This window comes from Littorina saxatilis, linkage group LG10, assembly GCF_037325665.1.
Source record: "Littorina saxatilis isolate snail1 linkage group LG10, US_GU_Lsax_2.0, whole genome shotgun sequence".
NCBI lineage: Eukaryota > Metazoa > Mollusca > Gastropoda > Littorinimorpha > Littorinidae > Littorina > Littorina saxatilis.
This window is the reverse complement of record NC_090254.1, coordinates 1,714,427-1,731,842: the sequence shown is the minus strand read 5'-3', so window position 1 is coordinate 1,731,842 and position 17,416 is coordinate 1,714,427. Positions and strand designations below refer to the sequence as shown.

Sequence of the window (17,416 nt, the reverse complement as noted above, 5' to 3'; positions counted from 1 at the left end):
AGACAGATGACAGACAGACAGACAGACAGACAGACAGACAGACAGACAGACAGACAGACAGACAGACAGACAGATGACAGACAGACAGACAGACAGACAGACAGACAGACAGACAGATGACAGACAGACAGACAGACAGATGACAGACAGACAGCCACACAGACAGACACACAGACAGACAGATGACAGACAGACAGACAGACAGACAGACAGACAGACAGACAGAGAGACAGACAGATGACAGACACACATAGTGACATACAGACAGACACACACACAGACACACACACAGACAGATGACAGACAGACAGACACACAGACAGACACACAGACAGACAGAGAGACAGACAGATGGCAGACAGACAGACATACAGACAGATGACAGATAGACAGATGACAGACAGACAGATGACAGAGAGACAGACAGACAGACAGATGACAGACAGACAGACAGACAGATGACAGACAGACAGACACACACACACACACAGACAGACTGACAGATAGACAGATGACAGACAGACAGATGACAGACAGGACAGATGACAGACAGACAGACAGACAGACAGACAGATGACAGACAGACAGTTGACAGACAGACAGACAGACAGACGTGTGGTGCCAATAATAAAGTTATATCAACATCGTCGATGAAACTCGCTTGAAAGATGCCGGCGAGGTTTGTGATGATTTTTTCTTTCCCCGCAAAAGCGTGATGATATGACTAATATTGTGTAGGTTAGTAAATAAGCAAGAAAGTCAGCATCAAAGCGACCGCCAGACCGACCGGATGTTAACCCGGCCAACAAACCAACCAACCTCCCATTTACCCACCCAACCAGTCAACCAATCGATCAGTCAACCAACCAGACAGCCAGCCAACAAGGAATAAAAAACAAAACAAAAAAAACACACTCAAACAAAAATACACATCAAAACAATGAAAATAACGATTACAGAAAGCAAAATACTAAAACACACCAAAAGAAAAAGAAAAGCAAGCATATCAAAGCAAACCGGTTACATGATTAAAACAAACCGGTCACTTGATCAAAGCAAATAGGTCACATGATCAAAACAAACAAGTGGCAGAAAGGTTATCAGATACAATGTTGAACACGAGTAATACCTAAATGAGAATCAGGGAGCTATTCGAAAGCGAAACAATAGAGAGAGAGAGAGAGAGAGAGAGAGAGAGAGAGAGAGAGAGAGAGAGAGAGAGAGAGAGAGAGAGAGAGAGAGAGAGAGAGGGAGGGAGGGAGGGAGGGTGGGAGGGGGGGGGAGGGAGGGAGGGAGGGAGGGAGGGAGGGAGAGAGGGAGAGAGAGGGAGGGAGAGAGAGGGAGAGAGAGGGAGAGAGAGAGAGAGAGAGAGAGAGAGAGATATGAGGGGAGGGTCGATGCTCTTTTAGCTTGTTCGAGTTTCACTCTATGATATTTCCATATGCTGTTAATTCACGTCTAGTTACACAATTCACGTCTAGTTACACAGCAGAAGCGCAACCATCAGCTCCAGGGAAATCTCCTGTAGTGGAAGCTCTTGTTATTGTATGCTGTCATTTCATCAAGGCGAGGTACAGAGATTGGGCTTTATAAAACAGTAATTAAACCCAGAGATGAAGTGGTTTTTTTCTCTGTTTTTATTTGATTTTACCAAGAGCTTTTTTACCGTCTGTGATTGATTGTAACTTTGAATATTCGTTGTGTCTATTGCTAGATTCGATAGTCTGTGGGGAGTTGATGTAACAGTCTTTCATCAGGAACGAAACAAAAATAGTTGTCATTCAATCTAATGTCAAAATCTAGAATGCTCTGTTCCAAGTACAGTAGAATCCCCATTTCAAGACATACAAACATCTGATAAATGAGGCGTTATAAAGGAGGGAGTCTTTAGATGGCGGTAACTGGCGGTAACTGTACAGAGGTTATGAACAGAAAATGAGGCGTTATAAAGGAGGGAGCCTTTAGATGGCGGTAACTGTACAGAGGTTATGAACAGAAAATGAGACGTTATAAAGGAGGGAGCCTTTAGATGGAGGTAACTGTACTGAGGTTATGAACAGAAAATGAGGTGTTATAAAGGAGGGAGCCTTTAGATGGAGGTAACTTTACAGAGGTTATGAACAGAAAATGAGGCGTTATAAAGGAGGGAGTCTTTAGATGGCGGTAACTTTACAGAGGTTATGAACAGAAAATCTAAAAAAGTAAGGTCTTAAATTATTTAAGTGAGGTCCCACTGTACGAATGACTGGGCTATCCTTTGTGTTTTTATGTGAACCTCCACCCAATAAACATGCCAGAACTGGGCCATTGCTGGCGTTTTGATGGCAATGCCAGTTGCCAGAACTACTGCCATCAAAGGCCCACTTATGGCCCAATGCTGGCATATTACCCGTATGCACATTGGCAAATTGATGGGCCATCACTGGCAAGCCAGCACTTTGCCAGCAAAAACCCATCATTTATTTGCTGGCTTTTTGATGGCTTGCCATCATTTTGCCAGCAATTTGCCAGCAAAAACCCATCATTTATTTGATGGCTTTTTGATGGCTTGCCATCATTTTGCCATCATTTTGCCAGAATTTTGCCAGCAAAAACCCATCATTTATTTGATGGCTTTTTGATGGCTTGCCATCATTTTGCCAGAATTTTGCCAGCAAAAACCCATCATTTATTTGATGGCTTATTGATGGCTTGCCATCAAAAACCCAGCATTTTGCCAGCATTTCGCCAGCATTTTGCCAGCATTTTGCAGGTTTTTAGTTCCATATAAAAAAAACTTTTTTCCATATATTTTCCGTTAATGGCCCTTTACCTGCTGAAATTACCGGGCCAGTTGTGGCCCGGCAAAATGCCATATTTCTGTCTTTACCATTGCCAGCAAAATGCCAATAAGTTGCAGGAAATATACAAATACCACTGATTCGGATAGAATGACGGCTCTATTCATGTACTCGATCTGCACAGTCTTGTTAGCCCATAGATGGTTGTTAGAAGTCTATAAATATGCTTTGTTTTGTCATTTTTTTTACTGTGAATGTAATAACAATAACAAAACACAGCACATCAATGGACTTTTCAACCCATGCTGGCGGCAAGACGTGCGCAAATAAAGCAAAGGGCAATGCTGTCAAGCTGTACATTAGCAATATGCATATGCGTAATTATCAAATTCATCAGTAAAATGCTAATCACATTTGTCGTGTAACTTATCTGGCAAGTAAAGGCAGTGGTTTTGACAGAATATCGTCATCAACGCAGTTATAGCGGGCACAACAACAATACAGTAATATATATTAAAAACAAAACAAATGTAAAGCTTCCAAACAGCAACGACTCATTACCGAAGCATTACAGAAACGTACGCTTTGTTTTCAGTTGCTCACTGTTTTATTTTATTTGTACAGCGTTCTAAATTTCACACTCGAGACATGATGACCAAAGGCAGGAATGTTTCTTGTTCACTTCCCAGTAAACCTCCGTAGGATTGTCTTGATTCTGTCATTTCTCTGTTCGCATCCGCAACGTTGAGATAACGCTTCTTTTCTTTGTCCTGACGTCGTAGCCTACGGTAAGCCATTGAAACTCTCAAGTCCTCCTGCCGTTCACCTCTTGAAACATGAAAGCAAACGAGTTTTGTTGGTTTTAATTCATTATTCCATATCACACACACGCGCACACACACACACGCGCACACACATACACACACACGGCACACACACACACACACACACAAAAACACACACACACACACACACACACACACACAACCAAACAAACAAACAAACAAACGCAAGCATACACGCACGCATGCAAGCAAACAGCACTCGCACGCACGCACGCGCGCGCGCTCACACACACACACACACACACACACACACACACACACACACACACACACACAGAGGCATTCTCACAGAGAGGACGACTTCTTGTAATCTATCATATTTTCTGAACTGACTCAAATGCCAAGCAGAAGTAAGGGGTCAACGGGAATATGTATTTTGAACTAACCTGCGAAGCTTACGTTGTCTCGGGTAGCTCTCTTGCGTTTCTCTCAGGAACTGAGACCCAGGCGCGCTGCATCTTATCCAGTTGGGCAGTCAGATACTTGCACAAATCTTGGTCCTGGAGTGAATATACACATACTCAATGTCAACATTCACAAGATGCAATTTGTTTGGTTACAAGTAAGCTTATGGTGTTTATGCCTATGGTGCTTTTCTTTTGACAGAGACAAAACAAACTCAATCACACAAAGAAAGGAAAAAGACACACACACACACACACACACACACACACACACACACACATACACACACACACACACACACACACACACACACACACACACTCGCGCGCGCGGGCGCACACGCACACTGTCACGTTTCAATATATCACTTAAGGTGATTATGAACCGGTTAATTACTACTAATTAACTAACCACACCACGATCCACTCTCGCAGTCATACAATTAAATAGAGTCAACAAAAGTATAAGTTTCAGACGCCTGTTTATGTATAAACTCTCCACCTCCCTCGAGCCTTCACTCAAAATATGTTCCTTTTACGTTCTCAACACGTAAAAAACCCGTGATCACTGACAAAATGCCAGTAGTATATAGAAAATTATAGTAACACGCTGATCCCGTGTAAATACAGTCAAATGAGAATGTTCTGTTCAAAAAGCTCTAGTTCATGCAGGTGTCCACACCCCACGTTGTCACTACTCCAATGAAATCATAGATACGAAAAGACAACGGTGGTCAACGGGGTGCGTACGACATGGTGCACTTAGCTTTCTTTCTGTATGCTGGTTAGCCGGTATGCTGGTTAGCCGGGTTGCTGGTTAGCCGGTTTGCTGGTTAGCCGGTTCGCTGGTTAGCCGGTCTGCTGGTTAGCCGGTTAGCGTAGCTTCCTCAGGTCCCAGCTCCAACGTCTGCGGCTAGCAGTGTCCCGCCAAAGGCAGCCGTGCAGCAGTTACAGGAACACGAAACGAAACGAACGAACGAAGGCTGCAAACAGAAAGCATCGGTGCACTAAACATGTCAGCTACCCCTCACCCACCACCTTAAAACATGTCATCTTTAAATACCTCATCGAGCACGTGGGCCTGCACAAAACGGACTTTTTACAACAACAAAACAGTCATTTTCCGTCCTTCTCTCCCTATCTGCAAAAACCATATACAGATTAGTATTTTAGCGTCACAGAGAGTAAATTATGCGCTAACCTGGAAAGAACAACAGAGAGTATTTCATTCCACAACACAGACTCATCAACAGCGTTAAATAATGATTTATTACCTCAAAAGCCTATGATTGTACTCTCATGGAAGCAAAATCCGCTTCCTCCCTGGAACAGCCTCTGTTCGTCAACAGTGACCGAAAACCTCCAGAACCCCTTGTCGAATCCTTATGCGAAAGCCATCGCCGACGAAGGAATGTTGACGACTTGTCCTCAGCAAAGTACTGGCAGTGAGACAGGAAAAACTAGTGGAAGCTCCCCTAGAGTGCCGAATACAATATTCGGTGAAAAACCATCATACTCTAGAAACTGTGTATTAGATCCTTCCCCTTCTGCCGCTGGGTGTCAAGTGCCCCGTGCTTGTGTCTCTCTCAGACAACCTAGCCAATAACACGTGACTGACCTTGTCACAAAACCAGTCCAGCTATACACAATTCTGCCTCCCCAAGCAGAAAAAAGACACGAGAAACTCAATCCCTGAAAATCCCGTGTGCGCTGTCAGCGAAAAACCGTCAGCCCTATGACAGCAGAAACCTCCACTGTAAAACTCGTGCGCAGCAAACCCTCCGTGTTCATTGAGCACTGTCAGCAAACTCTGCTGTAGCCCAATATCACGTACAGGCGCTTTCTATCATAATCGACCAAGAACAGGCACTCCACTGAGTGACACTTTCTTGGTCTCTGTCACCCGATCGTGACACACACACACACACACACACACACACACACACACACACACACACACACACACACACACACACACACACACGCGCGCGCGCGTAACGTCCAGCAGAAGAAAGTGGAAAAAAAGACCGACAACGGAGGAAAAGAACAAGAAGATGCTAGATCTAACGCCGTTGCGACGACCTGCTCACACAACTGTTTGTGAAACTCACCACGCTTGCTTCTAGCCGGAGGAGATCGGACCCGTACTGAAATCGAAGAAGGTGCTTTGGAAATTCCTTGAATGCAAAACAAATAAGCGGACATCTGCAGAACCACCGCGGGCCGGATTTAGTTGACAATGCGTCATCATCACGAGTGACGTCAAGATATTTCGACATTTGTTTGTACATTACGTCACTCCAAGAGAGAAAGTCATACCGCTGTGCTGTCGCAGATCTTCTTGCCAGCAATAATCCAGCATTGGCCCACTGCTGGCGTGCCAGCAAAAACCCACCTATAATTGCCAGCAAATCGCCACCTATGGCCCAATGCTGGCAAACAAGCACTGGGCCATCAATGGCTTGCCAACAGTGGGCCAATTAAGGCATTTTACTGGCCGACAATATTACTGGAATGCCAGAGATGGGCCAGTGATGGCAAGCCATAACTGGGCCTTTGTTGGCAAACCATAATTGGCCCAGTGTTGGTTTTTTTATGGCCAGCTTTACCAAACTTGCCAGCAAAAAGCCAGCAGTGGCCCAGTTCTGGCATGTTTATTGGGCATTAGCACCAGCACTGTGATTGACACGGTGTGCACGAGAAAGAGGGCATCTTCAAACAGGGTGGTTACATAACAGGGTGGTACATAACAGGGCGGTACATAACAGGGTGGTACATAACAGGGCGGTACAGAACAGGGTGGTACATAACAGGGCGGTACAGAACAGGGTGGTTACATAACAGGGTGGTACATAACAGGGCGGTACATAACAGGGTGGTACATAACAGGGCGGTACAGAACAGGGTGGTACATATCAGGGTGGTACACAACAGGGTGGTACATAACAGGGTGGTACTGGGCTATTCGACCGTCTAAGTTTAAGGGAATTGGAAGAATAAAATCGTTATTTTGGACAGCTGTTGCTCGAACATGGTTAGAACATAATACAATTTCTCAGAACGATTGCGTGCAAGACAACTGCTTATGGAACAATCCAAGTATAATTTATCAAAATAACGTTCTGTATTATGAGAACTGGGCCCGGTCAGGCATTACGTATGTAGGAGACATGTTAGGTAATCACGGTATCAAGTCCTATCCCGCTATCCAAGCAAGTGTTTACGCTTCACCTGGCCTCTACTTGGAATATATTGTAGTTCGATCAGCAGTATCTGAATATATTAAGAAAAGCAATTATGATCCTAACCAACCTGTATTGAATAGACAAAACAATCTTCTTTTCAATAAAACGAGTATTAAAAGTGCCAGGCAATTCCGTGAATATATTGTTGAAGAAAAGTACACTACCCCGAGATCTATCAACTTCTGGCGTGATATGTTTGGCATTAATGTCGACCAGTCACATTGGAACCTGGCCAAAAATGTAACCCAAGAATCCAGATTAAGAGAGCTGCACTGGAAAATATTACACACGATTTATCCAACAAATGTTCTTCTGTATAAAATTGGAATACGAGATAGTGAGAGATGCCCCTTCTGTCCAACCGAAATAGATTACGTTGAACATTTTTTTTGTTAATTGTAAGAAAATAAAAGTGCTATGGAGATACGTTGAACAAATTATTTATGAGAAATATAAAATAAGAATAGTCTTTGGAGTAGAACATATTTTGTGTGGTTATATTAATGGTGCTGACCCAATAAAATGCAAATATATAAATCACTTGATTTTGATAGGAAAGATGTGCATAAGCAAATATAGATACGGAACTCCCACTGATATTATAATAATGTTTGACAAAGAGAAACAAATACGAAACGTAGAATAGTGTATCATATATACTTCTTTTCTGGCTTCCCTCACCGCCCCCTCTTTCTTTCGTTTCGCTAAAAGGAGAACGGCACCGGGGTAAAGGCGGAACTTACATTGTTACACTAAACACCACTTGTATGAAAAGAGAACTGTTTCTAAGAAAACTTTGGCACGCTTACAATTTGCTTTTCCTCTTACTTATTGTGATTGTAACTATGTTAACTCCATTATGACACCGCCACAAACAACACTTAAGTCAACCCAAACACAGACATATATGTAAGACAATAACCAACATTAAAGATGCAAGATTTTGTCCATTGTAGAAAACCACACATAATTGATAAATTTATAAAACGCCAATGAAGAAGGACGCTCAGCTGTAGAGAGAAAGAAAGAAAGAAAAAAAAAAAAAAAAAAAAAAAAAAAATTGGGGTTTCATTCTTTTCATTTATCTTTCAGCTTGAAGCGGACTGCATGCAACTGAGGCAAAAAAAAAAAAAAAAAAATTTAAAAGGGTGGTACATATCAGGGTGGAACATATCAGGGTGGTATATAACAGGGTGGTTACAGAACAGGGTGGTACATAACAGGACGGTACATAACAGGGTGGTAGATATCGGGGTGGTACATAACAGTGTGGTTACATAACAGGGTGGATACATAACAGGGTGGATACATAACAGGGTGGTTACATAACAGGGTGGATGCACAACCGGGTGGATACATAACAGGGTGGTTACATAACAGTGTGGTTACATAACAGGGTGGATACATAACAGGGTGGTTACATAACAGGGTGGATGCACAACAGGGTGGATACATAACAGGGTGGTTACATAACAGTGTGGATACATAACAGGGTGGATACATAACAGGGTGGTTACATAACAGGGTGGATACATAACAGGGTGGTTACATAACAGGGTGGATGCACAACCGGGTGGATACATAACAGGGTGGTTACATAACAGTGTGGTTACATAACAGGGTGGATACATAACAGGGTGGTTACATAACAGGGTGGATGCACAACAGGGTGGATACATAACAGGGTGGTTACATAACAGTGTGGATACATAACAGGGTGGATACATAACAGGGTGGTTACATAACAGGGTGGTTACATAACAGGGGGGTTACGTAATGGAGACTGGTGCTAGCGGCGTGCCCCCTGACGCCCGGCGCAAGCTTGGGATCATGACACGCGTTCCTCACAGTCACCATTCATCATCAGACATCCTTGATGAACGTGCCCCCTCCCGGCCCCCTCCCGGCCTCCTCCCGGCCTCCTCCATTCTCTACCTGTCTCCTCGCTCTCTATCCAGCCAATAACGGCTGATTGATCAACTTCCACTCTCTCCACTAACTCTCGTGCCTGGAATATTTATATTCTCCAATTATTAATGTTGAATTATTATCATTATTACAGTGGAAGCTGTCTATACCGACCACACAAGTGACCGATTAATAATGGTCGTATTATACATGTGGTCGCTATGTGACCAATTAATAATGGTCGTATTATACATGTGGTCGCTATGTGACCAATTAATAATGGTCGTATTATACATGTGGTCGCTATGTGACCGATTAATAATGGTCGTATTATACATGTCGCTATGTAACCGATTAATAATGGTCGTATTATACATGTGGTCGCTATGTGACCAATTAATAATGGTCGTATTATATATGTGGTCGCTATGTGACCGATTAATTATGGTCGTATTATACATGTGGTCGCTATGTGACCGATTAATAATGGTCGTATTATACATGTGGTCGCTATGTGACCGATTAATAAAGGTCGTATTATACATGTGGTCGCTATGTGACCGATTAATAATGGTCGTATTATACATGTGGTCGCTATGTGACCGATTAATAATGGTCGTATTATACATGTGGTCGCCATGTGACCGATTAATAATGGTCGTATTATACATGTGGTCGCTTTGTGACCGATTAATAATGGTCGTATTATACAAGTGGTCGCTATGTGACCGATTAATAATGGTCGTATTATACATGTGGTCGCTATGTGACCGATTAATAATCAATCAATCAATCAATCAATGAGGCTTATATCGCGCATATTCCGTGGGTACAGTTCTAGGCGCTCAGCAGTGATGCCGTGTGAGATGAAATTTTATACGGCCAGTAATTGCAGCCATTTCGGCGCATATTTACCTTTCACGGCCTATTATTCCAAGTCACACGGGTATAGGTAGACAATTATTAACTGTGCCAAAGCAATTTTGCCAGGAAAGACCCTTTTGTCAATCGTGGGATCTTTAACGTGCACACCCAATGTAGTGTACACGGGGGGGAGTTCGGACACCGAAGAAAGTCTGCACACAAAGTTGACTCTGAAATAAATTTCCGCCGAACCTGGGATCGAACTCACGCTGACAGCGGCCAACTGAATACAAATCCAGCGCGCTACCAACTGAGCTATATCCCCGCCCCGTATGGTCGTATTATACATGTGGTCGCTATGGGGAGGTGAATTGCATTAAAGAAAAAACCTCGTTTAGGATGCCTCGGAGTGTTGGAACGTTGTGGGCAGATGGTCGCTGTCGTGAGGTGGTCGCAAGGACAGGTTCGACTGTATTGGTAAATATTTTTCCACAGCCAGAACACTTTCTCTTCTCTGTGTTGGTCGGGATATTTCTGGCCAGACAAACGGCTAAGTGCAACTTTAAATAAACCCAGTAAATCCTGTGGGCGCGCCGAAGCTGTTCAATTTGTGGAAGAGCGCGGCCATTCTTTTAGCTAACAAGCCCCACGCTGTGGCCATGTGGTGGGACGTGTAACGAGGTGTATAAAGTATCCACAAAAATCGGTTCTCTCCGCTCTTTGTGTTGATCTGAGGGATTCTTCTTGTGATGGTTCTGGCAACATTACGGCTAAACATCAGAGTCAGATTTAATGAGGGGAAAATAGTTCTTAATTAATGCTAGATTTGGTGAGGGCACCTATTGCTGTTTTACCAACTTTCGATGAACGTGTTAAGATTTAAACCGCAATTTGCTGTGTATCGTATGTGTTTGTCAAAGCCAATGTATAGTGTGTAACCTTCTACAGCTCAAATACTAGAGAGAGATAGAGAGAGAGAGAGAGAGAGAGAGAGAGAGAGAGAGAGAGAAAAAGTGTGTGTGTGTGTGTGTGTGTGTGTGTGTGTGTGTGTAGTACGTGTGTGTGTTTATCTCTTTCACACATCCATTGTTAACATTTTGTATCAGATGTAAGGCAAGTCTTAAACTTCTATTGTTGTGAAATAAAGTTTCTTCATCATCCTCATCTTCATCCTCCACCATCATCATCTCTGCAACCCCCCCCCTCTCTCCCTCTCTCACTTCATCCCTCTCCCTTCCTCCCCCGCTCTCTCTCTCTTCCTCCCCTCTCTCTCCCTCCCCTCTCTCTCCCTCTCTGCCACTCTCTCTCAGTCTCTTTCCATCTCTCTCATTCTCTCTCTGTCTCTTCCTCCCCTCTCTCTCTCTTCCTCCCCTCTCTCTCTCTCCCTCTCTCTCTCTCCCCCCTCTCTCTCCCCCCTCTCTCTCTCCCTCGATCCCCCCTCTCTCTCTCTCCATCCCCCTCTCTCTCTCTCTCTCTGCCTGTCACCGTAAATACCTTTGTCTCTCTTCTAGTCGCCCCTTGGGCGTCAGTGTGAAAACGTGTGCACATTCTCTTGTTTCGTCCTGTCGTCCTTCCTCCTAACTCTTCCCCGGAACCCTTTATTGTGGCCACCAATTAGCTCCACCGTCCTTGACCTGGGGCTGTCGGAGACTGCAGGCATTCCGTGTCTTCTGTAATGCCAATTAGTGTTGATAAGGCGGCAGAGATACGGAATAAAGTAATGGTGTGGCATTGCATGTTTGTGTGAATTGTCTTCTAAACTGGCCAACAAATGTGCACAGAATAAGTATTTCAAAAATTTATCTGTCTCTTTGCAAAAGTTGGCGAATCGAACCTATTTTGAAATATTTAATTGCAGACTGACATTTTCGTCGGGTTGATTTTTGGGGTACCCTCGCTTGAGTGGCTGTCACGTGAACCCCGTGAAAGGCATGCCTGACCTCAAAATGTAACACATAGCAAAGCAAACACCGTTCAGCGCATGCAGTAACATTACCCGTTTATTGATATTTTTATAGTTGAGGTACACAAAACGTAGTGCAATATTTCTTCGACCAAGTTTTTTTTATGTATTTCAGTCTGAGTCACTTACATGTGTTTCAAGCAAAGTATTTTTAAAGGGCGATGGTTTGATATAGAATCCATTCTATTTTGTATTTAAAGCCATATGTACTCGATGACTATACACGCTAATTGCTTTACCAACAGCTGGAGACATGCTAAATTAAGTTCCCTGCAAAATATTGTGGTCTAGGACCCCTTCAATGTTGAGATATGTTAATTTTCATTTTGATCTGGATCGTCCTATTTATAGATTTGCCAACAGAGGTAGCGTTGACGCAAGGGAAATAACTCCGCGTCTTTGTTTACATCCAAAGTTTTTGAGACTCTAAAACAAGCTGTAATGCATGTATATGGTCCGCGCATGGCGACATATCGTCATTACATGGTCTTATTCCCCCCTCTGCTTCTTTACCTCTGTAAACTTGTAGGGGTAGTTATTTTTCGATAATGACCCAGCAACCAAACAAATAACGACCCAGCAACAGCCTGAATCCTCGATAGTGCAATGGGTTGAGAAGCTGTTCTGTTTCGGTACTACTTTTTGCGACTGAAAAGTTCCGAACGCTCTAATGTACGAAGTATACATCTCTGGAGCAAACAATACAAACATACCGCATTTAAATTAACAACTACAGGCCTGAACACATGAATCTCCATATAAAATCCATGAGTTCGGTTGTTTTCTGAATCTAGATCAGACGTTCATCACAAGCAATTTCCCAAGGCAAGTAACTCATACTTTGTCTAGCGACAAGAGTAGTTCCCCTTCTTTTCACTCAGTTTCTTCGACAACAGACTGCAATCCGACGGTCAGTTTTTAACCATATTTCATTTAATAAACAGATCACACGCAACCAAATGCACACATCTCATCAATTTAAACAACATAAAGCGGTTTCATACACTATTTTCCCCAGAAAACTTAACTTCATACAGTTTTTAACGCTGGAACACGGGTGCAAAAGTTCGTCTGCTAGTCCCATTTGACGAAAGAACATTATCCTAACCGATACCAAAACATATACAGAACACACAATATCTGCCTTTGCCGCCACAGCAGAATAACAGCATATCTGTGTACTTGATTTTAGCCCAAAATAGGAAAACTGACAAGAAGTGTTAACAGAATGGAATGATTTGCACGGAACTATACAACCGCGCATTAATCGATCGCCTGCGCAGGTTGACTGGTTGAGAGAATAGGATTCGATCAAACTTTCGCAAAAAAACTCCTCTTTTCTTTGAATAACTGAAGAAAGGAGGAATAAAGAGGTTACATACCTCGTCTCAGTGATTATAAAAAATAATGGTCTCAGTTCGCGGTCATGAAAAAGCTCGCTAAAGCTCGCATTTTTCATGATCCGCTAACTTCGACCATTATTTTTAATAATCACTGAGACTCGGCATGTAACCTCTACTTATGGTGCGTTTGACATCGATTATGGGCAAACTACACTTTGTAAACACGGGAGCGCGTACATATGCCTTTAATGTATAGCTATGGTACTTTTATTTGTCTTTCTTCCGTCATGCACAAGTTAAATCAAATGAAGGCATAGAATAGAGTATTTTAATATTGAGATTTGGGCAATGTAAGCAATTCGCAGTAGCTTTTCGGTAAGCCACCTTCCTTCAGGAACAGAAGAGTTATTACATTACGTATGTACCTATTTATCGTCCCGGATAAACAAACAGGGAGTGGAATAACCTGTCAAGTAACTTTTCATAGTTTTGAAAATGCTTTGTTTAATTAATTTTGCAACCTACTGTATGTCCATCTGCACAATGTATTCCACAACAAGATATTCCCGCTCTACAAAGCAATCAGGATGTTGAATCTGGGTGTCGGTCCAAGAGAAAGGACGTTGTTATCTCGCGTTAAAGACTCGATAGATGCCTGTTGATGCATTGAGGAACTTTCTTCCTTTTACTCTGATGCGCCGTAAAAGTGATTGTCAGTAAGTACTGGTGTCACATGACTGATATATATGACTGATGTGAACCAGTTGATTGGCTAATTGTGATGCGCTAACTTTTCCACAAAGCGTATTCTTCCGCCCTTTGCCTAAGCGAGACTGTACTCTCATCCTCAGAATTAATTAATGACATGTAGCTTATATTCTTCACAATACCAAATGACCATACATTTCCTGCTTCTCAATTAAAGCAGAAGTGGGTTTTTTTCTGACAGATTGCATACATGTGCCTGTGCCACAGTTGCCACTGATCTAAAAATAGAACCCGCTGTGTCTAATTTTTCAGTTTCGACTTGCGAAGATTCTTCTCATAATTATGCCGTGTAGCTTATTATCCACATTACCAAATTATGAGTTAGTATACAATTCCCAGCAGCTAACAGAAAACACAAGTGTTATTCCGATAACGTACCAGCTAGATCAGCATTTGGAAGTCGACTGACTCGACTCTGTCATACGTAGCAGACTACACTGAAATACGACTGCATCAGTTCAGTAAATGAATGGTTTCCGAATTATTATTTCAAGGCAAGAACAATCGGAATCGAAAACGTGTAGGGTTCAGAACGTTCTTACCATAGGTAAGACTTATCACCAGCCTGCCTCCTGCGTGCAGACTCAGTGCAAAGTGACGAGCAATTTTTGTTTTTGAAATGAGACTGCAGTGGTTCGATTGCCATAGCCTAGCAGACGATATAAACCCCGCTCAGCAAATTAACATGTTGGGCAAATGTGAACGATACAACGATGGGGATATCATACGTGTAGGGTTCAGAGCATTCTTACCGTTCATATTTAATACCAGACTCCCCGATGAGTTAAGATACCACACGAGAAACATGCCACATTTATTTTGAAAATGTGCTAACCGTCGACCTTGGGGTTAGTCAATTCAAGGGGAGTCACTCTTGCACAGTCAATCCGTCGAAGCTCGACTGGAGGTTTCGAATCGCAAATAACTAAGAACACAGTCCTTTCTCCGAGTTCAAATGAGGTCTCTCTGAAAGATCATCACTGTTTAGCTTAACGCTACACTGGAATTTACCAACAGAAATTAAAACAAGAGTTTGCGTGTGACGAAAGCACGACACACTTGAGACAGCCCACACAAAAGTAGATCTTCCACGACCTGACCACACAGTTATGCCTATTCAAATGCGCGAAGCAAAATGTGCGTGTTGTATTTTCTTGTTTCTCTGGCGGTACCGACAATATCGTTATTGAAACAATCCCAGTGCACTAAGGGATTTTTTGAGCAAATCTCGAAAATAATTATTGAACTCAGCGCTATGCGCTTCGTTCAATAATGAATTTTTTCGATTTGCTCTATAAATCCCTCAGTGCACTGGGATGTCTCAATAACTTAAAATAGTTTGTCAGGAGTGGCCCTGGACAAAGCAGAGACAAAGGTTGATGCTGTGTGGGCCGACCCCTGGGCTCCGGACAAAACCGAGACAAAGGTTGATGCTGTGTGGGCCGACCCCTGGGCCACGGACAAAACCGAGACAAAGGTTGATGCTGTGTGGGCCGACCCCTGGGCCCTGGACAAAACAGAGACAAAGGTTGATGCTGTGTGGGTCGACCCCTGGGCCCTGGACAAAACAGAGACAAAGGTTGATGCTGTGTGGGCCGACCCCTGGGCCCTGGACAAAACAGAGACAAAGGTTGATGCTGTGTGGGCCGACCCCTGGGCCCTGGACAAAACAGAGACAAAGGTTGATGCTGTGTGGGCCGACCCCTGGGCCCTGGACAAAACAGAGACAAAGGTTGATGCTGTGTGGGCCGACCCCTGGGCCCTGGACAAAACAGAGACAAAGGTTGATGCTGTGTGGGTCGACCCCTGGGCCCTGGACAAAACAGAGACAAAGGTTGATGCTGTGTGGGCCGACCCCTGGGCCCTGGACAAAACAGAGACAAAGGTTGATGCTGTGTGGGCCGACCCCTGGGCCCTGGACAAAACAGAGACAAAGGTTGATGCTGTGTGGGCCGACCCCTGGGCTCTGGACAAAACAGAGACAAAGGTTGATGCTGTGTGGGCCGACCCCTGGGCCCTGGACAAAACAGAGACAAAGGTTGATGCTGTGTGGGCCGACCCCTGGGCCCTGGACAAAACAGAGACAAAGGTTGATGCTGTGTGGGCCGACCCCTGGGCCCTGGACAAAGCAGAGACAAAGGTTGATGCTGTGTGGGCCGACCCCTGGGCTCTGGAGACAAGAAACATTTTCATTTTTCTATTTTCATTGTGTTATTGTCACATCGCTGGGACATTCGAGTCGCTTCCTTCCAGTGGAAAGCTAGCAGCCACAGAGTCGCGCTACCCAGGTATTTGCGTGTTTAGGTGTGATCAGCCACCTGCACCTATATCAAAATGACCAAGGTCTTGTACGTGCCACAGTGGGGACTGTAGATTGATTGATCAATTCTTTGATTGGTGGAACATGATACCATCTCTGTGGAACATGATACCATCTCTGTGGAACATGATACCATCTCTGTGGAACATGATACCATCTCTGTGGAACATGATACCATCTCTGTGGAACATGATACCATCTCTGTGCCTGTGCACATATAGAGTTGACCCGTGTCCATCCTGGCCCGGATTCGAACCCGTGACCCGCGGATCACAAGTTGAGTGCTCTACCCACTGAGCTACCCGTGACCCGCGGATCACAAGTTGAGTGCTCTACCAACTGAGCTACCCGTGACCCGCGGATCACAAGTTGAGTGCTCTACCAACTGAGCTACCCGTGACCCGCGGATCACAAGTTGAGTGCTCTACCCACTGAGCTACCCGTGACCCGCGGATCACAAGTTGAGTGCTCTACCCACTGAGCTACCCGTGACCCGCGGATCACAAGTTGAGTGCTCTACCCACTGAGCTACCCGTGACCCGCGGATCACAAGTTGAGTGCTCTACCCACTGAGCTACCCGTGACCCGCGGATCACAAGTTGAGTGCTCTACCAACTGAGCTACCAGGCCCTGACAACACGCAGACTGCGATGATTCTAGTCATCATAACGCAAGAAGCAAGGTGCCTTTAAATTAGGTTATTCGGAATATTTAAAACATTTCAGACAGCAGTAGTATATCATGGTATTTTTTATCTCCGGATATTTAAAATGTTCAAGCTGGGAGCGTCAGTAGCGCTGTGCAATTATTTTCTGCTGACTGCGAGTCAGTGAAGGAGACAAATGAGTTCAAATGTTTAAGCGAGGTAACAGTACCGGAAGTTGACTTTACCACGTGACAGGTGGTGCGCACGTCGCTCACATCGGGTTTCTGGGAAAACAGGCCAGGTGTGTGTGTGTGTGTGTGTGTGTGTGTG

The 17,416-nt window shown here is 44.0% G+C and overlaps 1 long non-coding RNA gene across 1 annotated transcript; it reads right to left on the bottom strand.

The window, feature by feature from the left end:
• Window positions 1-3,311: 3,311 nt before the first annotated feature.
• Window positions 3,312-4,319, bottom strand: LOC138979166 (uncharacterized). The gene is made up of 2 exons (XR_011459910.1): window positions 4,012-4,319; window positions 3,312-3,608 (listed from the first exon to the last, which is right to left on the bottom strand). It is a non-coding gene; the product is annotated as an uncharacterized lncRNA (long non-coding RNA).
• Window positions 4,320-17,416: the final 13,097 nt, after the last annotated feature.